Source organism: Caloenas nicobarica, chromosome 35, assembly GCF_036013445.1.
Source record: "Caloenas nicobarica isolate bCalNic1 chromosome 35, bCalNic1.hap1, whole genome shotgun sequence".
NCBI lineage: Eukaryota > Metazoa > Chordata > Aves > Columbiformes > Columbidae > Caloenas > Caloenas nicobarica.
Genome location: NC_088279.1, coordinates 212,009 through 237,207, shown reverse-complemented (window position 1 = coordinate 237,207; position 25,199 = coordinate 212,009).

The following is a 25,199-nucleotide window of genomic DNA, read 5'->3' as shown; positions in this document are numbered from 1 at the left end:
GGGCTCTACTGGGCTCTACTGGGCCCTGTCGGGCTCTGTCGGGCTCTACTGGGCGCTACTGGGCCCTGTCGGGCTCTGTTGGGCTCTGTCGGGCTCTGTCGGGCTCTACTGGGCTCTGTCGGGCTCTACTGGGCTCTGTAGGGCTCTGTCGGGCTCTGTCGGGCTCCACTGGGCTCTGTCGGCCTCTGTCGGGCTCTACTGGGCACTGTCGGGCCCTGTCGGGCTCTGTCGGGCTCTACTGGGCCCTGTCGGCCCCTGTCGGCCCCTGTCGGCCCCTGTCGGCCCCTGTCGGGCCCTGTCGGGCTCTGTCGGGCTCTGTCGGGTTCTGTCAGGCTCTACTGGGACCTGTCGGGCCCTGTCGGGCTCTGTAGGGCTCTGTCGGGCTCTGTCGGGCTCTACTGGGCTCTACTGTTCCCTGTCGGGTCCTGTCGGGCCCTGTCGGGCTCTACTGGGCCCTGTCGGGCTCTGTCGGGCCCTGTCGGGCTCTACTGTTCTCTGTCGGGCCCTGTCGGGCCCTGTCGGGCCCTGTCGGGCTCTGTCGGGCTCTACTGGGCTCTGTCGGGCTCTACTGGGCTCTGTCGGGCTCTGTCGGGCTCTACTGGGCTCTACTGGGCCCTGTCGGGCCCTGTCGGGCTCTGTCGGGCTTTGTCGGGCCCTGTCGGGCTCTGTAGGGCTCTGTCGGGCTCTGTCGGGCTCTACTGGGCTCTACTGTTCCCTGTCGGGCCCTGTCGGGCCCTGTCGGGCTCTACTGGGCCCTGTCGGGCTCTACTGTTCCCTGTCGGGCCCTGTCGGGCCCTGTCGGACTCTGTCGGGCTCTGTCGGGCTCTACTGGGCTCTACTGCTCCCTGTCGGGCTCTGTCGGGCTCTACTGGGCTCTGTCGGGCTCTACTGGGCTCTGTCGGGCTCTGTCGGGCTCTACTGGGCTCTACTGGGCTCTGTCGGGCTCTGTCGGGCTGTGTCGGGCTCTGTAGGGCTCTACTGGGCTCTACTGGGCCCTGTCGGGCTCTGTCGGGCTCTACTAGGCCCTGTCGGGCTCTGTCGGGCTCTACTGGGCGCTACTGGGCACTGTTGGGCTCTGTCGGGCTCTGTCGGGCCCTGTCGGGCCCTGTCGGGCTCTGTCGGGCTCTACTGGGCCCTGTCGGGCTCTGTCGGGCTCTGTCGGGCTCTACTGGGCCCTGTCGGGCTCTACTGGGCCCTGTCGGGCCCTGTCGGGCTCTACTGGGCTAAACTGGGCCCTGTCGGGCCCTGTCGGGCTCTACTGGGCTAAACTGGGCCCTGTCGGGCTCTGTCGGGCCCTGTCGGGCCCTGACGGGCTCTGTCGGGCTCTGTCGGGTTTTGTCGGTCTCTACTGGGACCTGTCGGGCTCTGTCGGGCTCTGTCGGGCTCTGTCGGGCTCTACTGGGCCCTGTCGGTCCCTGTCGGGCCCTGTCGGTCCCTGTCGGGCTCTGTCGGGCTCTGTCGGGCTCTGTCGGGCTCTGTCGGGCTCTGTCGGGCTCTACTGGGCTCTACTGCGCCCTGTCGGGCTCTGTCGGGCGCTACTGGGCTCTGTCGGGCTCTGTCGGGCTCTGTCGGGCTCTGTCGGGCTCTGTCGGGCTCTCTCGGGCTCTGTCGGGCTCTACTGGGCGCTACTGGGCCCTGTCGGGCACTGTCGGGCTCCACTGGGCTCTGTCGGGCTCTACTGGGCTCTGTCGGGCTCTGTCGGGCTCTGTCGGGCTCTGTCGGGCTCTGTCGGGCTCTACTGGGCTTTGTCGGGCCCTGTCGGGCTCTACTGGGCCCTGTCGGGCCCTGTCGGGCTCTGTCGGGCTCTGTCGGGCTCTGTCGGGCTCTGTCGGGCTCTGTCGGGCTCTACTGGTCCCTGTCGGGCTCTGTCGGGCTCTGTCGGGCTCTACTGGTCCCTGTCGGGCTCTGTCGGGCCCTGTCGGGCTCTACTGGGCTAAACTGGGCCCTGTCGGGCCCTGTCGGGCTCTACTGGGCTAAACTGGGCCCTGTCGGGCCCTGTCGGGCCCTGTCGGGCTCTGTCGGGCTCTGTCGGGCTCTACTGCGCTCTACTGTTCCCTGTCGGGCTCTGTCGAGCTCTGTCGGGCTCTGTCGGGCTCTGTCGGGCTCTGTCGGGCTCTGTCGGGCTCTACTGGGCTCTACTGTTCCCTGTCAGGCCCTGTCGGGCTCTGTCGGGCTCTACTGGGCCCTGTCGGCCCCTGTCGGGCCCTGTCGGCCCCTGTCGGGCCCTGTCGGGCCCTGTCGGGCCCTGTCGGGCCCTGTCGGGTTCTGTCGGGCTCTACTGGGACCTGTCGGGCCCTGTCGGGCTCTGTAGGGCTCTGTCGGGCTCTACTGGGCTCTACTGTTCCCTGTCGGGCCCTGTCGGGCCCTGTCGGGCTCTACTGGGCCCTGTCGGGCTCTGTCGGGCCCTGTCGGGCTCTACTGTTCCCTGTCGGGCCCTGTCGGGCTCTGTCGGGCTCTGTCGGGCTCTGTCGGGCTCTACTGGGCCCTGTCGGGCTCTACTGGGCTCTGTCGGGCTCTGTCGGGCTCTACTGGGCTCTACTGGGCCCTGTCGGGCTCTGTCGGGCTCTGTCGGGCTCTACTGGGCTCTACTGGGCCCTGTCGGGCTCTGTCGGGCTCTACTGGGCCCTGTCGGGCCCTGTCGGGCTCTACTGGGCGCTACTGGGCCCTGTCGGGCTCTGTCGGGCTCTACTGGGCTCTGTCGGGCTCTACTGGGCTCTGTCGGGCTCTGTCGGGCTCTGTCGGGCTCTACTGGGCTCTACTGGGCCCTGTCGGGCTCTACTGGGCCCTGTCGGGCCCTGTCGGGCTCTGTCGGGCTCTGTCGGGCTCTACTGGGCTCTACTGGGCCCTGTCGGGCTCTGTCGGGCTCTACTGGGCGCTACTGGGCCCTGTCGGGCTCTGTTGGGCTCTGTCGGGCTCTGTCGGGCTCTACTGGGCTCTGTCGGGCTCTACTGGGCTCTGTAGGGCTCTGTCGGGCTCTGTCGGGCTCCACTGGGCTCTGTCGGCCTCTGTCGGGCTCTACTGGGCACTGTCGGGCCCTGTCGGGCTCTGTCGGGCTCTACTGGGCCCTGTCGGGCCCTGTCGGCCCCTGTCGGCCCCTGTCGGCCCCTGTCGGGCCCTGTCGGGCTCTGTCGGGCTCTGTCGGGTTCTGTCAGGCTCTACTGGGACCTGTCGGGCCCTGTCGGGCTCTGTAGGGCTCTGTCGGGCTCTGTCGGGCTCTACTGGGCTCTACTGTTCCCTGTCGGGTCCTGTCGGGCCCTGTCGGGCTCTACTGGGCCCTGTCGGGCTCTGTCGGGCCCTGTCGGGCTCTACTGTTCCCTGTCGGGCCCTGTCGGGCTCTGTCGGGCTCTACTGGGCTCTGTCGGGCTCTACTGGGCTCTGTCGGGCTCTGTCGGGCTCTACTGGGCTCTACTGGGCCCTGTCGGGCCCTGTCGGGCTTTGTCGGGCCCTGTCGGGCTCTGTAGGGCTCTGTCGGGCTCTGTCGGGCTCTACTGGGCTCTACTGTTCCCTGTCGGGCCCTGTCGGGCCCTGTCGGGCTCTACTGGGCCCTGTCGGGCTCTACTGTTCCCTGTCGGGCCCTGTCGGGCCCTGTCGGACTCTGTCGGGCTCTGTCGGGCTCTACTGGGCTCTACTGCTCCCTGTCGGGCTCTGTCGGGCTCTACTGGGCTCTGTCGGGCTCTACTGGGCTCTGTCGGGCTCTGTCGGGCTCTACTGGGCTCTACTGGGCTCTGTCGGGCTCTGTCGGGCTCTGTCGGGCTCTGTAGGGCTCTACTGGGCTCTACTGGGCCCTGTCGGGCTCTGTCGGGCTCTACTAGGCCCTGTCGGGCTCTGTCGGGCTCTACTGGGCGCTACTGGGCACTGTTGGGCTCTGTCGGGCTCTGTCGGGCCCTGTCGGGCCCTGTCGGGCTCTGTCGGGCTCTACTGGGCCCTGTCGGGCTCTGTCGGGCTCTGTCGGGCTCTACTGGGCCCTGTCGGGCTCTACTGGGCCCTGTCGGGCCCTGTCGGGCTCTACTGGGCTAAACTGGGCCCTGTCGGGCCCTGTCGGGCTCTACTGGGCTAAACTGGGCCCTGTCGGGCTCTGTCGGGCCCTGTCGGGCCCTGACGGGCTCTGTCGGGCTCTGTCGGGTTTTGTCGGTCTCTACTGGGACCTGTCGGGCTCTGTCGGGCTCTGTCGGGCTCTGTCGGGCTCTACTGGGCCCTGTCGGTCCCTGTCGGGCCCTGTCGGTCCCTGTCGGGCTCTGTCGGGCTCTGTCGGGCTCTGTCGGGCTCTGTCGGGCTCTGTCGGGCTCTACTGGGCTCTACTGCGCCCTGTCGGGCTCTGTCGGGCGCTACTGGGCTCTGTCGGGCTCTGTCGGGCTCTGTCGGGCTCTGTCGGGCTCTGTCGGGCTCTCTCGGGCTCTGTCGGGCTCTGTCGGGCTCTGTCGGGCTCTGTCGGGCTCTGTCGGGCTCTGTCGGGCTCTACTGGTCCCTGTCGGGCTCTGTTGGGCCCTGTCGGGCTCTATTGGTCCCTGTCGGGCCCTGTCGGGCCCTGTCGGGCTCTACTGGGCTAAACTGGGCCCTGTCGGGCCCTGTCGGTCTCTACTGGGCTAAACTGGGCCCTGTCGGGCTCTGTCGGGCTCTGTCGGGCTCTACTGGGCTCTACTGATCCCTGTCGGGCCCTTTCGGGCCCTTTCGGGCTCTGTCGGGCTCTGTCGGGCTCTGTCGGGCTCTACTGGGCTCTACTGTTCCCTGTCGGGCTCTGTCGGGCTCTGTCGGGCTCTGTCGGGCTCTGTCGGGCTCTGTTGGGCTCTGTCGGGCTCTACTGGGCCCTGTCGGGCCCTGTCGGGCCCTGTCGGGCCCTGTCGGGCTCTGTCGGGCTCTGTCGGGCTCTACTGGGCCCTGTCGGGCCCTGTCGGGCCCTGTCGGGCTCTGTCGGGCTCTGTCGGGCTCTGTCGGGCTCTGTCGGGCTCTACTGGCCTCTGCTGGGCTTTGTCGGGCCCTGTCGGGCTCTACTGGGCCCTGTCGGGCCCTGTCGGGCTCTGTCGGGCTCTGTCGGGCTCTGTCGGGCTCTGTCGGGCTCTGTCGGGCTCTACTGGGCTCTGTCGGGCTCTGTCGGGCTCTACTGGGCCCTGTCGGGCCCTGTCGGGCCCTGTCGGGCTCTGTCGGGCTCTACTGGGCGCTACTGGGCCTTGTCGGGCTCTGTCGGGCTCTGTCGGGCCCTGTCGGGCTCTGTCGGGCTCTACTGGTCCCTGTCGGGCTCTGTCGGGCTCTGTCGGGCTGTACTGGTCCCTGTCGGGCTCTGTCGGGCCCTGTCGGGCCCTGTCGGGCTCTGTCGGGCTCTGTCGGGCTCTACTGCGCTCTACTGTTCCCTGTCGGGCTCTGTCGGGCTCTGTCGGGCTCTGTCGGGCTCTGTCGGGCTCTATTGGGCTCTACTGTTCCCTGTCGGGCCCTGTCGGGCCCTGTCGGGCTCTGTCGGGCTCTACTGGGCCCTGTCGGGCCCTGTCGGGCCCTGTCGGGCCCTGTCGGGTTCTGTCGGGCTCTACTGGGACCTGTCGGGCCCTGTCGGGCTCTGTAGGGCTCTGTCGGGCTCTACTGGGCTCTACTGTTCCCTGTCGGGCCCTGTCGGGCCCTGTCGGGCTCTACTGGGCCCTGTCGGGCTCTGTCGGGCCCTGTCGGGCTCTACTGTTCCCTGTCGGGCCCTGTCGGGCTCTGTCGGGCTCTGTCGGGCTCTGTCGGGCTCTGTCGGGCTCTGTCGGGCTCTACTGGGCTCTGTCGGGCTCTGTCGGGCTCTACTGGGCTCTACTGGGCCCTGTCGGGCTCTGTCGGGCTCTGTCGGGCTCTACTGGGCTCTACTGGGCCCTGTCGGGCTCTGTCGGGCTCTACTGGGCCCTGTCGGGCCCTGTCGGGCTCTGTCGGGCTCTACTGGGCGCTACTGGGCCCTGTCGGGCTCTGTCGGGCTCTACTGGGCTCTGTCGGGCTCTACTGGGCTCTACTGGGCTCTGTCGGGCTCTGTCGGGCCCTGTCGGGCTCTGTCGGGCTCTGTCGGGCTCTACTGGGCTCTGTCGGGCTCTGTCGGGCTCTGTCGGGCTCTACTGGGCTCTGTCGGGCTCTGTCGGGCTCTGTCGGGCTCTGTCGGGCTCTGTCGGGCTCTACTGGGCTCTACTGCGCCCTGTCGGGCTCTGTCGGGCTCTACTGGGCGCTACTGGGCCCTGTCGGGCTCTGTCGGGCTCTGTCGGGCTCTGTCGGGCTCTGTCGGGCTCTACTGGGCTCTACTGGGCTCTACTGGGCTCTGTCGGGCTCTACTGGTCCCTGTCGGGCTCTGTCGGGCTCTATTGGTCCCTGTCGGGCCCTGTCGGGCTCTACTGGGCTAAACTGGGCCCTGTCGGGCCCTGTCGGGCTCTACTGGGCTAAACTGGGCCCTGTCGGGCTCTGTCGGGCTCTGTCGGGCTCTGTCGGGCTCTACTGGGCTCTACTGTTCCCTGTCGGTCCCTGTCGGTCCCTGTCGGTCCCTGTCGGGCTCTACCGGGCTCTGTCGGGCTCTGTCGGGCTCTGTCGGGCTCTACTGGGCCCTGTCGGGCTCTGTCGGGCCCTGTCGGGCTCTACTGGCCTCTACTGGGCTTTGTCGGGCCCTGTCGGGCTCTACTGGGCCCTGTCGGGCCCTGTCGGGCTCTGTCGGGCTCTACTGGGCCCTGTCTGGCCCTGTCGGGCCCTGTCGGGCCCTGTCGGGCTCTGTCGGGCTCTACTGCGCTCTGTCGGGCTCTGTCGGGCTCTACTGGGCTCTACTGGGCCCTGTCGGGCACTGTCGGGCCCTGTCGGGCTCTGTCGGGCTCTACTGGTCCCTGTCGGGCTCTGTCGGGCCCTGTCGGGCTCTACTGGGCTAAACTGGGCCCTGTCGGGCCCTGTCGGGCTCTACTGGGCTAAACTGGGCCCTGTCGGGCTCTGTCGGGCTCTACTGCGCTCTGTCGGGCTCTGTCGGGCTCTACTGGGCTCTACTGGGCCCTGTCGGGCCCTGTCGGGCCCTGTCGGGCCCTGTCGGGCTCTACTGGTCCCTGTCGGGCTCTGTCGGGCCCTGTCGGGCTCTACTGGGCTAAACTGGGCCCTGTCGGGCTCTGTCGGGCTCTGTCGGGCTCTACTGGGCTCTACTGTTCCCTGTCGGGCTCTGTCGGGCTCTGTCGGGCTCTACTGGGCTCTACTGTTCCCTGTCGGGCCCTGTCGGGCTCTGTCGGGCTCTACTTCGCCCTTTCGGGCCCTGTCGGGCCCTGTCGGGCCCTGTCGGGCTCTGTCGGGCTCTGTCGGGCTCTACTGGGCTCTGTCGGGCTCTACTGGGCTCTACTGGGCCCTGTCGGGCCCTGTCGGGCCCTGTCGGGCCCTGTCGGGCTCTGTCGGGCTCTGTCGGGCTCTACTGGGCCCTGTCGGGCTCTACTGGGCTCTACTGGGCTCTGTCGGGCTCTACTGGGCTCTGTCGGGCTCTACTGGGCTCTGTCGGGCTCTACTGGGCCCTGTCGGGCTCTGTCGGGCTCTGTCGGGCTCTACTGGGCTCTGTCGGGCTCTACTGGGCTCTGTCGGGCTCTACTGGGCCCTGTCGGGCTCTGTCGGGCTCTGTCGGGCTCTGTCGGGCTCTGTCGGGCTCTGTCGGGCTCTACTGGCCTCTACTGGGCCCTGTCGGGCCCTGTCGGGCCCTGTCAGGCTCTGTCGGGCTCTACTGGGCCCTGTCGGCCTCTGTCGGGCTCTGTCGGGCTCTGTCGGGCTCTGTCGGGCTCTACTGGGCTCTACTGGGCCCTGTCGGGCTCTGTCGGGCTCTACTGGGCGCTACTGGGCCCTGTCGGGCTCTGTTGGGCTCTGTCGGGCTCTGTCGGGCTCTACTGGGCTCTGTCGGGCTCTACTGGGCTCTGTAGGGCTCTGTCGGCCTCTGTCGGGCTCTACTGGGCACTGTCGGGCCCTGTCGGGCTCTGTCGGGCTCTACTGGGCTAAACTGGGCCCTGTCGGGCCCTGTCGGGCTCTACTGGGCTAAACTGGGCCCTGTCGGGCTCTGTCGGGCTCTACTGCGCTCTGTCGGGCTCTGTCGGGCTCTACTGGGCTCTACTGGGCCCTGTCGGGCCCTGTCGGGCCCTGTCGGGCTCTACTGGTCCCTGTCGGGCCCTGTCGGGCCCTGTCGGGCTCTACTGGGCTAAACTGGGCCCTGTCGGGCTCTGTCGGGCTCTGTCGGGCTCTACTGGGCTCTACTGTTCCCTGTCGGGCTCTGTCGGGCTCTGTCGGGCTCTACTGGGCTCTACTGTTCCCTGTCGGGCCCTGTCGGGCTCTGTCGGGCTCTACTTCGCCCTTTCGGGCCCTGTCGGGCCCTGTCGGGCCCTGTCGGGCTCTGTCGGGCTCTGTCGGGCTCTACTGGGCTCTGTCGGGCTCTACTGGGCTCTACTGGGCCCTGTCGGGCCCTGTCGGGCCCTGTCGGGCCCTGTCGGGCTCTGTCGGGCTCTGTCGGGCTCTACTGGGCCCTGTCGGGCTCTACTGGGCTCTACTGGGCTCTGTCGGGCTCTACTGGGCTCTGTCGGGCTCTACTGGGCTCTGTCGGGCTCTACTGGGCCCTGTCGGGCTCTGTCGGGCTCTGTCGGGCTCTACTGGGCTCTGTCGGGCTCTACTGGGCTCTGTCGGGCTCTACTGGGCCCTGTCGGGCTCTGTCGGGCTCTGTCGGGCTCTGTCGGGCTCTACTGGCCTCTACTGGGCCCTGTCGGGCCCTGTCGGGCCCTGTCAGGCTCTGTCGGGCTCTACTGGGCCCTGTCGGGCTCTGTCGGGCTCTGTCGGGCTCTGTCGGGCTCTGTCGGGCTCTACTGGGCTCTACTGGGCCCTGTCGGGCTCTGTCGGGCTCTACTGGGCGCTACTGGGCCCTGTCGGGCTCTGTTGGGCTCTGTCGGGCTCTGTCGGGCTCTACTGGGCTCTGTCGGGCTCTACTGGGCTCTGTAGGGCTCTGTCGGCCTCTGTCGGGCTCTACTGGGCACTGTCGGGCCCTGTCGGGCTCTGTCGGGCTCTACTGGGCCCTGTCGGGCCCTGTCGGCCCCTGTCGGGCCCTGTCGGGCTCTGTCGGGCTCTGTCGGGTTCTGTCAGGCTCTACTGGGACCTGTCGGGCCCTGTCGGGCTCTGTAGGGCTCTGTCGGGCTCTGTCGGGCTCTACTGGGCTCTACTGTTCCCTGTCGGGCCCTGTCGGGCCCTGTCGGGCTCTACTGGGCCCTGTCGGGCTCTGTCGGGCCCTGTCGGGCTCTACTGTTCCCTGTCGGGCCCTGTCGGGCCCTGTCGGGCCCTGTCGGGCTCTGTCGGGCTCTACTGGGCTCTGTCGGGCTCTACTGGGCTCTGTCAGGCTCTGTCGGGCTCTACTGGGCTCTACTGGGCCCTGTCGGGCCCTGTCGGGCCCTGTCGGGCTCTGTCGGGCTCTGTCGGGCTCTGTCGGGCTCTACTGGGCCCTGTCGGGCCCTGTCGGGCTCTACTGGTCCCTGTCGGGCTCTGTCGGGCCCTGTCGGGCTCTACTGGGCCCTGTCGGGCCCTGTCGGGCCCTGTCGGGCTCTACTGGGCTAAACTGGGCCCTATCGGGCTCTACTGGGCTAAACTGGGCCCTGTCGGGCCCTGTCGGGCTCTGTCGGGCTCTGTCGGGCTCTGTCGGGCTCTGTCGGGCTCTGTCGGGCTCTACTGGGCTCTACTGTTCCCTGTCGGGCCCTGTCGGGCCCTGTCGGGCTCTGTCGGGCTCTGTCGGGCTCTACTGGGCTCTACGGTTCCCTGTCGGGCCCTGTCGGGCTCTGTCGGGCTCTACTGGGCCCTGTCGGGCCCTGTCGGGCTCTGTCGGGCTCTGTCGGGCTCTACTGGGCTCTGTCGGGCTCTACTGGACTCTGTCGGGCTCTACTGGGCCCTGTCGGGCCCTGTCGGGCCCTGTCGGGCTCTGTCGGGCTCTGTCGGGCTCTACTGGGCGCTACTGGGCCCTGTCGGGCTCTGTCGGGCTCTACTGGGCGCTACTGGGCCCTGTCGGGGTCTCTCGGGCTCTCTCGGGCTCTACTGGGCTCTGTCGGGCTCTACTGGGCTCTGTCGGGCTCTGTCGGGCTCTACTGGGCTCTGTCGGGCTCTGTCGGGCTCTGTCGGGCTCTACTGGGCCCTGTCGGGCTCTGTCGGTCTCTGTCGGGCTCTGTCGGGCTCTGTCGGGCCCTGTCGGGCCCTGTCGGGCCCTGTCGGGCCCTGTCGGGCTCTGTCGGGCTCTGTCGGGCTCTACTGGGCCCTTTTGGGCCCTGTCGGGCTCTGTCGGGCTCTGTCGGGCTCTGTCGGGCTCTACTGGGCCCTGTCGGGCCCTGTCGGGCTCTGTCGGGCTCTGTCGGGCTCTACTGGGCTCTGTCGGGCTCTGTCGGGCTCTGTCGGGCTCTACTGGGCCCTGTCGGGCTCTGTCGGGCTGTGTCGGGCCCTGTCGGGCCCTGTCGGGCCCTGTCGGGCCCTGTCAGGCTCTGTCGGGCTCTGTCGGGCCCTGTCGGGCCCTGTCGGGCCCTGTCGGGCTCTGTCGGGCTCTACTGGGCTAAACTGGGCTCTGTCGGGCTCTGTCGGGCTATGTCGGGCTCTACTGGGCTCTGTCGGGCTCTGTCGGGCTCTGTCGGGCTCTGTCGGGCTCTACTGGGCTCTACTGTTCCCTGTCGCCCCTGTCCGGCCCTGACGGGTCTACTGGGCTAAACTGGGCTCTGTCGGGCCCTGTCGGGCTCTGTCGGGCTCTACTGAGCCCTGTCGGGCCCTGTCGGGCTCTGTCGGGCTCTGTCGGGCTCTGTCGGGCTCTACTAGGCCCTGTCGGGCCCTGTCGGGCCCTGTCGGGCTCTGTCGGGCTCTACTGGGCCCTGTCGGGCCCTGTCGGGCCCTGTCGGGCTCTGTCGGGCTCTGGCGGGCTCTGGCGGGCTCTACTGGGCTCTGTCCGGCTCTGTCGGGCCCTGTCGGGCCCTGTCGGGCTCTGTCGGGCCCTGTCGGGCCCTGTCGGGCCCTGTCGGGCCCTGTCGGGCTCTGTCGGGCTCTGTCGGGCCCTGTCGGGCCCTGTCGGGCCCTGTCGGGCTCTGTCGGGCTCTGTCGGGCTCTACTGGGCCCTGTCGGGCTCTGTCGGGCCGTGTCGGGCCCTGTCGGGCCCTGTCGGGCTCTGTCGGGCTCTGTCGGGCCCTGTCGGGCCCTGTCGGGCTCTGTCGGGCTCTGTCGGGCTCTGTCGGGCTCTACTGGGCCCTGTCGGGCCCTGTCGGGCTCTGTCGGGCTCTGTCGGGCTCTACTGGGCTCTGTCGGGCTCTGTCGGGCTCTGTCGGGCTCTACTGGGCCCTGTCGGGCTCTGTCGGGCTCTGTCGGGCTGTGTCGGGCCCTGTCGGGCCCTGTCGGGCTCTGTCGGCCCCTGTCGGGCTCTGTCGGCCCCTGTCGGGCTCTGTCGGGCCCTGTCGGGCCCTGTCGGGCTCTGTCGGGCTCTACTGGGCTCTGTCGGGCTCTACTGGGCTCTGTCAGGCTCTGTCGGGCTCTACTGGGCTCTACTGGGCCCTGTCGGGCCCTGTCGGGCCCTGTCGGGCTCTGTCGGGCTCTGTCGGGCTCTGTCGGGCTCTACTGGGCCCTGTCGGGCCCTGTCGGGCTCTACTGGTCCCTGTCGGGCTCTGTCGGGCCCTGTCGGGCTCTACTGGGCCCTGTCGGGCCCTGTCGGGCCCTGTCGGGCTCTACTGGGCTAAACTGGGCCCTATCGGGCTCTACTGGGCTAAACTGGGCCCTGTCGGGCCCTGTCGGGCTCTGTCGGGCTCTGTCGGGCTCTGTCGGGCTCTGTCGGGCTCTACTGGGCTCTACTGTTCCCTGTCGGGCCCTGTCGGGCCCTGTCGGGCTCTGTCGGGCTCTGTCGGGCTCTACTGGGCTCTACGGTTCCCTGTCGGGCCCTGTCGGGCTCTGTCGGGCTCTACTGGGCCCTGTCGGGCCCTGTCGGGCTCTGTCGGGCTCTGTCGGGCTCTACTGGGCTCTGTCGGGCTCTACTGGACTCTGTCGGGCTCTACTGGGCCCTGTCGGGCCCTGTCGGGCCCTGTCGGGCTCTGTCGGGCTCTGTCGGGCTCTACTGGGCGCTACTGGGCCCTGTCGGGCTCTGTCGGGCTCTACTGGGCGCTACTGGGCCCTGTCGGGCTCTCTCGGGCTCTCTCGGGCTCTACTGGGCTCTGTCGGGCTCTACTGGGCTCTGTCGGGCTCTGTCGGGCTCTACTGGGCTCTGTCGGGCTCTGTCGGGCTCTGTCGGGCTCTACTGGGCCCTGTCGGGCTCTGTCGGTCTCTGTCGGGCTCTGTCGGGCTCTGTCGGGCCCTGTCGGGCCCTGTCGGGCCCTGTCGGGCCCTGTCGGGCTCTGTCGGGCTCTGTCGGGCTCTACTGGGCCCTGTTGGGCCCTGTCGGGCTCTGTCGGGCTCTGTCGGGCTCTGTCGGGCTCTACTGGGCCCTGTCGGGCCCTGTCGGGCTCTGTCGGGCTCTGTCGGGCTCTACTGGGCTCTGTCGGGCTCTGTCGGGCTCTGTCGGGCTCTACTGGGCCCTGTCGGGCTCTGTCGGGCTGTGTCGGGCCCTGTCGGGCCCTGTCGGGCCCTGTCGGGCCCTGTCAGGCTCTGTCGGGCTCTGTCGGGCCCTGTCGGGCCCTGTTGGGCCCTGTCGGGCCCTGTCGGGCTCTGTCGGGCTCTACTGGGCTAAACTGGGCTCTGTCGGGCTCTGTCGGGCTATGTCGGGCTCTACTGGGCTCTGTCGGGCTCTGTCGGGCTCTGTCGGGCTCTGTCGGGCTCTACTGGGCTCTACTGTTCCCTGTCGCCCCTGTCCGGCCCTGACGGGTCTACTGGGCTAAACTGGGCTCTGTCGGGCCCTGTCGGGCTCTGTCGGGCTCTACTGAGCCCTGTCGGGCCCTGTCGGGCTCTGTCGGGCTCTGTCGGGCTCTGTCGGGCTCTACTAGGCCCTGTCAGGCCCTGTCGGGCCCTGTCGGGCTCTGTCGGGCTCTACTGGGCCCTGTCGGGCCCTGTCGGGCCCTGTCGGGCTCTGTCGGGCTCTGGCGGGCTCTGGCGGGCTCTACTGGGCTCTGTCCGGCTCTGTCGGGCCCTGTCGGGCCCTGTCGGGCTCTGTCGGGCCCTGTCGGGCCCTGTCGGGCCCTGTCGGGCCCTGTCGGGCCCTGTCGGGCCCTGTCGGGCTCTGTCGGGCCCTGTCGGGCCCTGTCGGGCCCTGTCGGGCTCTGTCGGGCTCTGTCGGGCTCTACTGGGCCCTGTCGGGCTCTGTCGGGCTCTACTGGGCTAAACTGGGCTCTGTCGGGCTCTGTCGGGCTATGTCGGGCTCTACTGGGCTCTGTCGGGCTCTGTCGGGCTCTGTCGGGCTCTGTCGGGCTCTACTGGGCTCTACTGTTCCCTGTCGCCCCTGTCCGGCCCTGACGGGTCTACTGGGCTAAACTGGGCTCTGTCGGGCCCTGTCGGGCTCTGTCGGGCTCTACTGAGCCCTGTCGGGCCCTGTCGGGCTCTGTCGGGCTCTGTCGGGCTCTGTCGGGCTCTACTAGGCCCTGTCGGGCCCTGTCGGGCCCTGTCGGGCTCTGTCGGGCTCTACTGGGCCCTGTCGGGCCCTGTCGGGCCCTGTCGGGCTCTGTCGGGCTCTGGCGGGCTCTGGCGGGCTCTACTGGGCTCTGTCCGGCTCTGTCGGGCCCTGTCGGGCCCTGTCGGGCTCTGTCGGGCCCTGTCGGGCCCTGTCGGGCCCTGTCGGGCCCTGTCGGGCTCTGTCGGGCTCTGTCGGGCTCTGTCGGGCCCTGTCGGGCCCTGTCGGGCCCTGTCGGGCTCTGTCGGGCTCTGTCGGGCTCTACTGGGCCCTGTCGGGCTCTGTCGGGCCGTGTCGGGCCCTGTCGGGCCCTGTCGGGCTCTGTCGGGCTCTGTCGGGCCCTGTCGGGCCCTGTCGGGCTCTGTCGGGCTCTGTCGGGCTCTGTCGGGCTCTACTGGGCCCTGTCGGGCCCTGTCGGGCTCTGTCGGGCTCTGTCGGGCTCTACTGGGCTCTGTCGGGCTCTGTCGGGCTCTGTCGGGCTCTACTGGGCCCTGTCGGGCTCTGTCGGGCTCTGTCGGGCTGTGTCGGGCCCTGTCGGGCCCTGTCGGGCTCTGTCGGCCCCTGTCGGGCTCTGTCGGCCCCTGTCGGGCTCTGTCGGGCCCTGTCGGGCCCTGTCGGGCTCTGTCGGGCTCTACTGGGCTCTGTCGGGCTCTACTGGGCTCTGTCAGGCTCTGTCGGGCTCTACTGGGCTCTACTGGGCCCTGTCGGGCCCTGTCGGGCCCTGTCGGGCTCTGTCGGGCTCTGTCGGGCTCTGTCGGGCTCTACTGGGCCCTGTCGGGCCCTGTCGGGCTCTACTGGTCCCTGTCGGGCTCTGTCGGGCCCTGTCGGGCTCTACTGGGCCCTGTCGGGCCCTGTCGGGCCCTGTCGGGCTCTACTGGGCTAAACTGGGCCCTATCGGGCTCTACTGGGCTAAACTGGGCCCTGTCGGGCCCTGTCGGGCTCTGTCGGGCTCTGTCGGGCTCTGTCGGGCTCTACTGGGCTCTGTCGGGCTCTGTCGGGCTCTGTCGGGCTCTACTGGGCCCTGTCGGGCTCTGTCGGGCTGTGTCGGGCCCTGTCGGGCCCTGTCGGGCCCTGTCGGGCCCTGTCAGGCTCTGTCGGGCTCTGTCGGGCCCTGTCGGGCCCTGTTGGGCCCTGTCGGGCCCTGTCGGGCTCTGTCGGGCTCTACTGGGCTAAACTGGGCTCTGTCGGGCTCTGTCGGGCTATGTCGGGCTCTACTGGGCTCTGTCGGGCTCTGTCGGGCTCTGTCGGGCTCTGTCGGGCTCTACTGGGCTCTACTGTTCCCTGTCGCCCCTGTCCGGCCCTGACGGGTCTACTGGGCTAAACTGGGCTCTGTCGGGCCCTGTCGGGCTCTGTCGGGCTCTACTGAGCCCTGTCGGGCCCTGTCGGGCTCTGTCGGGCTCTGTCGGGCTCTGTCGGGCTCTACTAGGCCCTGTCAGGCCCTGTCGGGCCCTGTCGGGCTCTGTCGGGCTCTACTGGGCCCTGTCGGGCCCTGTCGGGCCCTGTCGGGCTCTGTCGGGCTCTGGCGGGCTCTGGCGGGCTCTACTGGGCTCTGTCCGGCTCTGTCGGGCCCTGTCGGGCCCTGTCGGGCTCTGTCGGGCCCTGTCGGGCCCTGTCGGGCCCTGTCGGGCCCTGTCGGGCTCTGTCGGGCCCTGTCGGGCCCTGTCGGGCCCTGTCGGGCTCTGTCGGGCTCTGTCGGGCTCTACTGGGCCCTGTCGGGCTCTGTCGGGCTCTACTGGGCTAAACTGGGCTCTGTCGGGCTCTGTCGGGCTATGTCGGGCTCTACTGGGCTCTGTCGGGCTCTGTCGGGCTCTGTCGGGCTCTGTCGGGCTCTACTGGGCTCTACTGTTCCCTGTCGCCCCTGTCCGGCCCTGACGGGTCTACTGGGCTAAACTGGGCTCTGTCGGGCCCTGTCGGGCTCTGTCGGGCTCTACTGAGCCCTGTCGGGCCCTGTCGGGCTCTGTCGGGCTCTGTCGGGCTCTGTCGGGCTCTACTAGGCCCTGTCGGGCCCTGTCGGGCCCTGTCGGGCCCTGTCGGGCTCTGTCGGGCCCTGTCGGGCCCTGTCGGGCCCTGTCGGGCTCTGTCGGGCTCTGTCGGGCTCTACTGGGCCCTGTCGGGCTCTGTCGGGCCGTGTCGGGCCCTGTCGGGCCCTGTCGGGCTCTGTCGGGCTCTGTCGGGCCCTGTCGGGCCCTGTCGGGCTCTGTCGGGCTCTGTCGGGCTCTGTCGGGCTCTACTGGGCCCTGTCGGGCCCTGTCGGGCTCTGTCGGGCTCTGTCGGGCTCTACTGGGCTCTGTCGGGCTCTGTCGGGCTCTGTCGGGCTCTACTGGGCCCTGTCGGGCTCTGTCGGGCTCTGTCGGGCTGTGTCGGGCCCTGTCGGGCCCTGTCGGGCTCTGTCGGCCCCTGTCGGGCTCTGTCGGCCCCTGTCGGGCTCTGTCGGGCCCTGTCGGGTCCTGTCGGGTCCTGTCGGGTCCTGTCGGGTCCTGTCGGGCCCTGTCGGGCCCTGTCGGGCCCTGTCGGGCTCTGTCGGGCTCTGTCGGGCTCTGTCGGGCTCTGTCGGGCTCTGTCGGGCTCTACTGGGCCCTGTCGGGCCCTGTCGGGCTCTGTCGGGCTCTGTCGGGCTCTGTCGGGCTCTACTGGGCCCTGTCGGGCCCTGTCGGGCTCTGTCGGCCCCTGTCGGCCCCTGTCGGGCTCTGTCGGGCCCTGTCGGGCCCTGTCGGGTCCTGTCGGGTCCTGTCGGGCCCTGTCGGGCTCTGTCGGGCTCTGTCGGGCTCTGTCGGGCTCTACTGGGCCCTGTCAGGCCCTGTCGGGCTCTGTCGGGCTCTGTCGGGCTCTACTGGGCCCTGTCGGGCTCTGTCGGGCTCTGTCGGGCTCTGTCGGGCCCTGTCGGGCCCTGTCGGGCTCTGTCGGCCTCTACTGGGCCCTGTCGGGCCCTGTCGGGCCCTGTCGGGCCCTGTCGGGCCCTGTCGGGCTCTGTCGGGCTCTACTGGGCTAAACTGGGCCCTGTCGGGCTCTACTGGGCCCTGTTGGGCTCTGTCGGGCTCTACTGGGCCCTGTTGGGCCCTGTCGGGCCCTGTCGGGCCCTGTCGGGCTCTGTCGGGCTCTACTGGGCTAAACTGGGCTCTGTCGGGCCCTGTCGGGCCCTGTCGGGCTCTGTCGGGCTCTACTGGGCTCTGTCGGCCTCTGTCGGGCTCTACTGGGCACTGTCGGGCCCTGTCGGGCTCTGTCGGGCTCTACTGGGCCCTGTCGGGCCCTGTCGGCCCCTGTCGGCCCCTGTCGGGCCCTGTCGGGCTCTCTCGGGCTCTGTCGGGCTCTTTCGGGCTCTACTGGGCTCTACTGTTCCCTGTCGGGCCCTGTCGGGCCCTGTCGGGCTCTACTGTTCCCTGTCGGGCCCTGTCGGGCTCTACTGGGCTCTGTCGGGCTCTACTGGGCTCTGTCGGGCTCTGTCGGGCTCTACTGGGCCCTGTCGGGCTCTGTCGGGCTCTGTCGGGCTCTGTCGGTCTCTGTCGGGTTCTGTCGGGCTCTACTGGGCTCTACTGTTCCCTGTCGGGCCCTGTCGGGCCCTGTCGGGCTCTACTGTTCCCTGTCGGGCCCTGTCGGGCTCTGTCGGGCTCTACTGGGCTCTGTCGGGCCCTGTCGGGCTCTGTCGGGCTCTACTGGGCTCTGTCGGGCTCTACTGGGCTCTGTCGGGCTCTGTCAGGCTCTACTGGGACCTGTCGGGCCCTGTCGGGCTCTGTAGGGCTCTGTCGGGCTCTGTCGGGCTCTACTGGGCTCTACTGTTCCCTGTCGGGCCCTGTCGGGCCCTGTCGGGCTCTACTGTTCCCTGTCGGGCCCTGTCGGGCTCTGTCGGGCTCTACTGGGCTCTGTCGGGCTCTACTGGGCTCTGTCGGGCTCTGTCGGGCTCTACTGGGCTCTGTCGGGCTCTGTCGGGCTCTGTCGGGCTCTGTCGGGCTCTGTCGGGCTCTGTCGGGCTCTACTGGGCTCTACTGGGCCCTGTCGGGCTCTGTCGGGCTCTACTGGGCCCTGTCGGGCCCTGTCGGGCTCTACTGGTCCCTGTCGGGCTCTGTCGGGCTCTGTCGAGCTCTACTGGGCCCTGTCGGGCTCTACTGGGCCCTGTCGGGCCCTGTCGGGCCCTGTCGGGCTCTGTCGGGCTCTGTCGGGCTCTACTGGGCTCTACTGTTCCCTGTCGGGCCCTGTCGGGCCCTGTCGGGCCCTGTCGGGCTCTGTCGGGCTCTGTCGGGCTCTACTGGGCTCTACGGTTCCCTGTCGGGCCCTGTCGGGCTCTGTCGGGCTCTACTGGGCCCTGTCGGGCCCTGTCGGGCTCTGTCGGGCTCTGTCGGGCTCTACTGGGCTCTGTCGGGCTCTACTGGACTCTGTCGGGCTCTACTGGGCCCTGTCGGGCCCTGTCGGGCCCTGTCGGGCTCTGTCGGGCTCTGTCGGGCTCTACTGGGCGCTACTGGGCCCTGTCGGGCTCTGTCGAGCTCTACTGGGCGCTACTGGGCCCTGTCGGGCTCTGTCGGGCTCTCTCGGGCTCTACTGGGCTCTGTCGGGCTCTACTGGGCTCTGTCGGGCTCTGTCGGGCTCTACTGGGCTCTGTCGGGCTCTGTCGGGCTCTGTCGGGCTCTACTGGGCCCTGTCGGGCCCTGTCGGGCCCTGTCGGGCCCTGTCGGGCTCTGTCGGGCTCTGTCGGGCTCTACTGGGCCCTGTTGGGCCCTGTCGGGCTCTGTCGGGCTCTGTCGGGCTCTGTCGGGCTCTGTCGGGCTCTACTGGGCCCTGTCGGGCCCTGTCGGGCTCTGTCGGGCTCTGTCGGGCTCTACTGGGCTCTGTCGGGCCCTGTCGGGCTCTGTCGGGCTCTGTCGGGCTCTACTGGGCCCTGTCGGGCTCTGTCGGGCTGTGTCGGGCCCTGTCGGGCCCTGTCGGGCTCTGTCGGGCTCTGTCGGGCTCTACTGGGCGCTACTGGGCCCTGTCGGGCTCTGTCGAGCTCTACTGGGCGCTACTGGGCCCTGTCGGGCTCTGTCGGGCTCTCTCGGGCTCTACTGGGCTCTGTCGGGCTCTACTGGGCTCTGTCGGGCTCTGTCGGGCTCTACTGGGCTCTGTCGGGCTCTGTCGGGCTCTACTGAGCCCTGTCGGGCCCTGTCGGGCTCTGTCGGGCTCTGTCGGGCTCTGTCGGGCTCTACTAGGCCCTGTCGGGCCCTGTCGGGCCCTGTCGGGCTCTGTCGGGCTCTACTGGGCTCTGTCGGGCCCTGTCGGGCCCTGTCGGGCTCTGTCGGGCTTTGTCGGGCTCTGGCGGGCTCTGCTGGGCTCTGTCGGGCCCTGTCGGGCCCTGTCGGGCCCTGTCGGGCCCTGTCGGGCTCTGTCGGGCTCTGTCGGGCCCTGTCGGGCCCTGTCGGGCCCTGTCGGGCTCTGTCGGGCTCTGTCGGGCTTTACTGGGCCCTGTCGGGCTCTGTCGGGCCGTGTCGGGCCCTGTCGGGCCCTGTCGGGCGCTGTCGGGCTCTGTCGGGCCCTGTCGGGCTCTGTCGGGCTCTGTCGGGCTCTGTCGGGCTCTGTCGGGCTCTGTCGGGCTCTGTCGGGCTCTACTGGGCCCTGTCGGGCCCTGTCGGGCTCTGTCGGGCTCTGTCGGGCTCTACTGGGCTCTGTCGGGCTCTGTCGGGCTCTGTCGGGCTCTACTGGTCCCTGTCGGGCTCTGTCGGGCTCTGTCGGGCTCTGTCGGGCCCTGTCGGGCCCTGTCGGGCCCTGTCGGCCCCTGTCGGGCTCTGTCGGCCCCTGTCGGGCTCTGTCGGGCCCTGTCGGGCCCTGTCGGGCTCTGTCGGGCTCTGTCGGGCTCTACTGGGCCCTGTCGGGCCCTGTCGGGCTCTGTCGGGCTCTGTTGGGCTCTACTGGGCCCTGTCGGGTCCTGTCGGGCTCTGTCGGGCTCTGTCGGTCTCTACTGGGCTCTACTGTTCCCTGTCGGGCCCTGTCGGGCCCTGTCGGGCTCTGTCGGGCTCTATCGGGCTCTGTCGGGCTCTACTGGGCCCTGTCGGGCTCTGTCGGGCTCTGTCGGGCTCTGTCGGGCTCTGTCGGGCTCTGTCGGGCCCTGTTGGGCCCTGTCGGGCTCTGTCGGGCTCTACTGGACCCTGTCGGGCTCTGTCGGGCTCTGTCGGGCTCTGTCGGGCTCTGTCGGGCTCTGTCGGGCTCTACTGGGCCCTGTCGGGCTCTGTCGGGCTCTGTCGGGCCCTGTCGGGCCCTGTCGGGCCCTGTCGGGCTCTGTCGGACTCTGTCGGCCTCTACTGGGCCCTGTCGGGCCCTGTCGGGCCCTGTCGGGCCCTGTCGGGCTCTGTCGGCCTCTACTGGGCCCTGTCGGGCCCTGTCGGGCCCTGTCGGGCCCTGTCGGGCTCTGTCGGCCTCTACTGGGCTAAACTGGGCCCTGTCGGGCTCTGTCGGGCTCTGTCGGGCTCTACTGGGCCCTGTTGGGCCCTGTCGGGCCCTGTCGGGCTCTGTCGGGCTCTGTCGGGCTCTACTGGGCTAAACTGGGCTCTGTCGGGCCCTGTCGGGCCCTGTCGGGCTCTGTCGGGCTCTACTGGGCTCTGTCGGCCTCTGTCGGGCTCTACTGGGCACTGTCGGGCCCTGTCGGGCTCTGTCGGGCTCTACTGGGCCCTGTCGGGCCCTGTCGGCCCCTGTCGGCCCCTGTCGGGCCCTGTCGGGCCCTGTCGGGCTCTCTCGGGCTCTGTCGGGCTCTGTCGGGCTCTACTGGGCTCTACTGTTCCCTGTCGGGCCCTGTCGGGCCCTGTCGGGCTCTACTGTTCCCTGTCGGGCTCTGTCGGGCTCTACTGGGCTCTGTCGGGCTCTACTGGGCTCTGTCGGGCTCTGTCGGGCTCTACTGGGCCCTGTCGGGCCCTGTCGGGCCCTGTCGGGCTCTGTCGGGCTCTGTCGGGCTCTGTCGGGCTCTGTCGGGTTCTGTCGGGCTCTACTGGGCTCTACTGTTCCCTGTCGGGCCCTGTCGGGCCCTGTCGGGCTCTACTGTTCCCTGTCGGGCCCTGTCGGGCTCTGTCGGGCTCTCCTGGGCTCTGTCGGGCCCTGTCGGGCTCTGTCGGGCTCTACTGGGCTCTGTCGGGCTCTACTGGGCTCTGTCGGGCTCTGTCAGGCTCTACTGGGACCTGTCGGGCCCTGTCGGGATCTGTAGGGCTCTGTCGGGCTCTGTCGGGCTCTACTTGGCTCTACTGTTCCCTGTCGGGCCCTGTCGGGCCCTGTCGGGCTCTACTGTTCCCTGTCGGGCCCTGTCGGGCTCTGTCGGGCTCTACTGGGCTCTGTCGGGCTCTACTGGGCTCTGTCGGGCTCTGTCGGGCTCTACTGGGCCCTGTCGGGCCCTGTCGGGCTCTGTCGGGCTCTGTCGGGCTCTGTCGGGCTCTACTGGGCTCTACTGGGCCCTGTTGGGCTCTGTCGGGCTCTACTGGGCCCTGTCGGGCCCTGTCGGGCTCTACTGGTCCCTGTCGGGCTCTGTCGGGCTCTGTCGGGCTCTACTGGGCCCTGTCGGGCTCTACTGGGCCCTGTCGGGCCCTGTCGGGCCCTGTCGGGCTCTACTGGGCTAAACTGGGCCCTGTCGGGCTCTACTGGGCTAAACTGGGCCCTGTCGGGCCCTGTCGGGCCCTGTCGGGCTCTGTGGGGCTCTGTCGGGCTCTGTCGGGCTCTACTGGGCTCTACTGTTCCCTGTCGGGCCCTGTCGGGCCCTGTCGGGCTCTGTCGGGCTCTACTGGGCTCTACGGTTCCCTGTCGGGCCCTGTCGGGCTCTACTGGGCCCTGTCGGGCCCTGTCGGGCTCTGTCGGGCTCTGTCGGGCTCTACTGGGCTCTGTCGGGCTCTACTGGACTCTGTCGGGCTCTACTGGGCCCTGTCGGGCCCTGTCGGGCCCTGTCGGGCTCTGTCGGGCTCTACTGGGCGCTACTGGGCCCTGTCGGGCTCTGTCGAGCTCTACTGGGCGCTACTGGGCCCTGTCGGGCTCTGTCGGGCTCTACTGGGCTCTACTGGGCCCTGTCGGGCTCTGTCGGGCTCTACTGGGCCCTGTCGGGCCCTGTCGGGCTCTACTGGTCCCTGTCGGGCTCTGTCGGGCTCTGTCGGGCTCTGTCGGGCTCTACTGGGCTCTGTCGGGCTCTACTGGGCGCTACTGGGCCCTGTCGGGCTCTGTCGAGCTCTACTGGGCGCTACTGGGCCCTGTCGGGCTCTGTCGGGCTCTACTGGGCTCTACTGGGCCCTGTCGGGCTCTGTCGGGCTCTACTGGGCCCTGTCGGGCCCTGTCGGGCTCTACTGGGCCCTGTCGGGCCCTGTCGGGCTCTGTCGGGCTCTGTCGGGCTCTACTGGACTCTGTCGGGCTCTACTGGGCCCTGTCGGGCCCTGTCGGGCCCTGTCGGGCTCTGTCGGGCTCTGTCGGGCTCTACTGGGCGCTACTGGGCCCTGTCGGGCTCTGTCGAGCTCTACTGGGCGCTACTGGGCCCTGTCGGGCTCTGTCGGGCTCTACTGGGCTCTACTGGGCCCTCTCGGGCTCTGTCGGGCTCTACTGGGCCCTGTCGGGCCCTGTCGGGCTCTACTGGTCCCTGTCGGGCTCTGTCGGGCTCTGTCGGGCTATACTGGGCCCTGTCGGGCTCTACTGGGCCCTGTCGGGCCCTGTCGGGCCCTGTCGGGCTCTACTGGGCTAAACTGGGCCCTGTCGGGCTCTACTGGGCTAAACTGGGCCCTGTCGGGCCCTGTCGGGCTCTGTGGGGCTCTGTCGGGCTCTGTCGGGCTCTGTCGGGCTCTCCTGGGCTCTACTGTTCCCTGTCGGGCCCTGTCGGGCCCTGTCGGGCCCTGTCGGGCTCTGTCGGGCTCTGTCGGGCTCTACTGGGCTCTACGGTTCCCTGTCGGGCCCTGTCGGGCTCTGTCGGGCTCTACTGGGCCCTGTCGGGCCCTGTCGGGCTCTGTCGGGCTCTACTGGGCTCTGTCGGGCTCTACTGGACTCTGTCGGGCTCTACTGGGCCCTGTCGGGCCCTGTCGGGCCCTGTCGGGCTCTGTCGGGCTCTGTCGGGCTCTACTGGGCCCTGTCGGGCTCTGTCGAGCTCTACTGGGCGCTACTGGGCCCTGTCGGGCTCTGTCGGGCTCTCTCGGGCTCTACTGGGATCTGTCGGGCTCTGTCGGGCTCTACTGGGCTCTGTCGGGCTCTGTCGGGCTCTGTCGGGCTCTACTGGGCCCTGTCGGGCTCTGTCGGTCTCTGTCGGGTTCTGTCGGGCTCTGTCGGGCCCTGTCGGGCCCTGTCGGGCCCTGTCGGGCCCTGTCGGGCTCTGTCGGGCTCTACTGGGCCCTGTCGGGCTCTGTCGGGCTCTGTCGGGCTCTGTCGGGCTCTACTGGGCCCTGTCGGGCCCTGTCGGGCACTGTCGGGCCCTGTCGGGCTCTGTCGGGCTCTGTCGGGCTCTGTCGGGCTCTGTCGGGCTCTACTGGGCTAAACTGGGCTCTGTCGGGCTCTGTCGGGCTCTGTCGGGCTCTGTCGGGCTCTGTCGGGCTCTACTGGGCTCTGTCGGGCTCTGTCGGGCTCTGTCGGGCTCTGTCGGGCTCTGTCGGGCTCTGTCGGGCTCTACTGGGCTCTACTGTTCCCTGTCGGGCCCTGTCGGGCCCTGTCCGGCCCTGACGGGCTCTACTGGGCTAAACTGGGCTCTGTCGGGCCCTGTCGGGCTCTGTCGGGCTCTACTGAGCCCTGTCGGGCCCTGTCGGGCCCTGTCGGGCTCTGTCGGGCTCTGTCGGGCTCTGTCGGGCTCTACTGGGCCCTGTCGGGCCCTGTCGGGCCCTGTCGGGCTCTGTCGGGCTCTACTGGGCTCTGTCGGGCCCTGTCGGGCCCTGTCGGGCTCTGTCGGGCTTTGTCGGGCTCTGGCGGGCTCTACTGGGCTCTGTCGGGCCCTGTCGGGCTCTGTCGGGCCCTGTCGGGCCCTGTCGGGCTCTGTCGGGCCCTGTCGGGCTCTGTCGGGCTCTGTCGGGCTCTGTCGGGCCCTGTCGGGCCCTGTCGGGCCCTGTCGGGCCCTGTCGGGCTCTGTCGGGCCCTGTCGGGCGCTGTCGGGCGCTGTCGGGCCCTGTCGGGCCCTGTCGGGCTCTGTCGGGCCCTGTCGGGCTCTGTCGGGCTCTACTGGGCTCTGTCGAGCTCTGTCGGGCCTTGTCCGGCCCTGTCGGGCCTTGTCGGGCCCTGTCGGGCTCTGTCGGGCCCTGTCGGGCCCTGTCGGGCCCTGTCGGGCTCTGTCGGGCTCTGTCGGGCTCTGTCGGGCTCTGTCGGGCTCTACTGGCCCCTGTCGGGCTCTGTCGGGCTCTGTCGGGCTCTGTCGGGCTCTACTGGGCCCTGTCGGGCTGTGTCGGGCTGTGTCGGGCCGTGTCGGGCCCTGTCGGGCCCTGTCGGGCCCTGTCGGCCCCTGTCGGCCCCTGTCGGCCCCTGTCGGCCCCTGTCGGGCCCTGTCGGGCCCTGTCGGGCCCTGTCGGGCCCTGTCGGGCTCTGTCGGCCCCTGTCGGCCCCTGTCGGCCCCTGTCGGCCCCTGTCGGCCCCTGTCGGCCCCTGTCGGGCCCTGTCGGGCCCTGTCGGGTCCTGTCGGGCCCTGTCGGGCTCTGTCGGGCTCTGTCGGGCTCTGTCGGGCTCTGTCGGGCTCTGTCGGGCTCTACTGGGCCCTGTCGCCCCTGTCGGGCTCTGTTGGGCTCTGTCGGGCTCTACTGGGCCCTGTCGGGCCCTGTCGGGCTCTGTCGGGCTCTGTCGGGCTCTGTCGGGCTCTACTGGGCTCTGTCGGGCTCTGTCGGGCTCTGTCGGGCTGTGTCGGGCCCTGTCCGTCCCTGTCGGGCCCTGTCGGGCCCTGTCGGGCCCTGTCGGGCCCTGTCGGGCTCTGTCGGGCCCTGTCGGGCCCTGTCGGGCCCTGTCCGGCCCTGTCGGGCTCTGTCGGGCTCTACTGGGCTAAACTGGGCTCTGTCGGGCTCTGTCGGGCTCTGTCGGGCTCTGTCGGGCTCTGTCGGGCTCTACTGGGCTCTGTCGGGCTCTGTCGGGCTCTGTCGGGCTCTGTCGGGCTCTACTGGGCTCTACTGTTCCCTGTCGGGCCCTGTCGGGCCCTGTCCGGCCCTGACGGGCTCTACTGGGCTAAACTGGGCTCTGTCGGGCCCTGTCGGGCTCTGTCGGGCTCTACTGGGCTCTGTCGGGCTCTGTCGGGTTCTGTCGTGCTCTACGGGGCCTTGTCGGGCCCTGTCGGGCCCTGTCGGGCTCTGTCGGGCTCTACTGAGCCCTGTCGGGCCCTGTCGGGCTCTGTCGGGCTCTGTCGGGCTCTACTGGGCCCTGTCGGGCCCTGTCGGGCTCTGTCGGGCTCTACTGGGCTCTGTCGGGCCCTGTCGGGCCCTGTCGGGCTCTGTCGGGCTTTGTCGGGCTCTGGCGGGCTCTACTGGGCTCTGTCGGGCTCTGTCGGGCCCTGTCGGGCCCTGTCGGGCTCTGTCGGGCCCTGTCGGGCCCTGTCGGGCCCTGTCGGGCTCTGTCGGGCTCTGTCGGGCTCTGTCGGGCCCTGTCGGGCCCTGTCGGGCCCTGTCGGGCTCTATCGGGCTCTGTCGGGCTCTACTGGGCCCTGTCAGGCTCTGTCGGGCTCTGTCGGGCTCTGTCGGGCTGTGTCGGGCCCTGTCGGGCCCTGTCGGGCCCTGTCGGGCCCTGTCGGGCTCTGTCGGGCTCTACT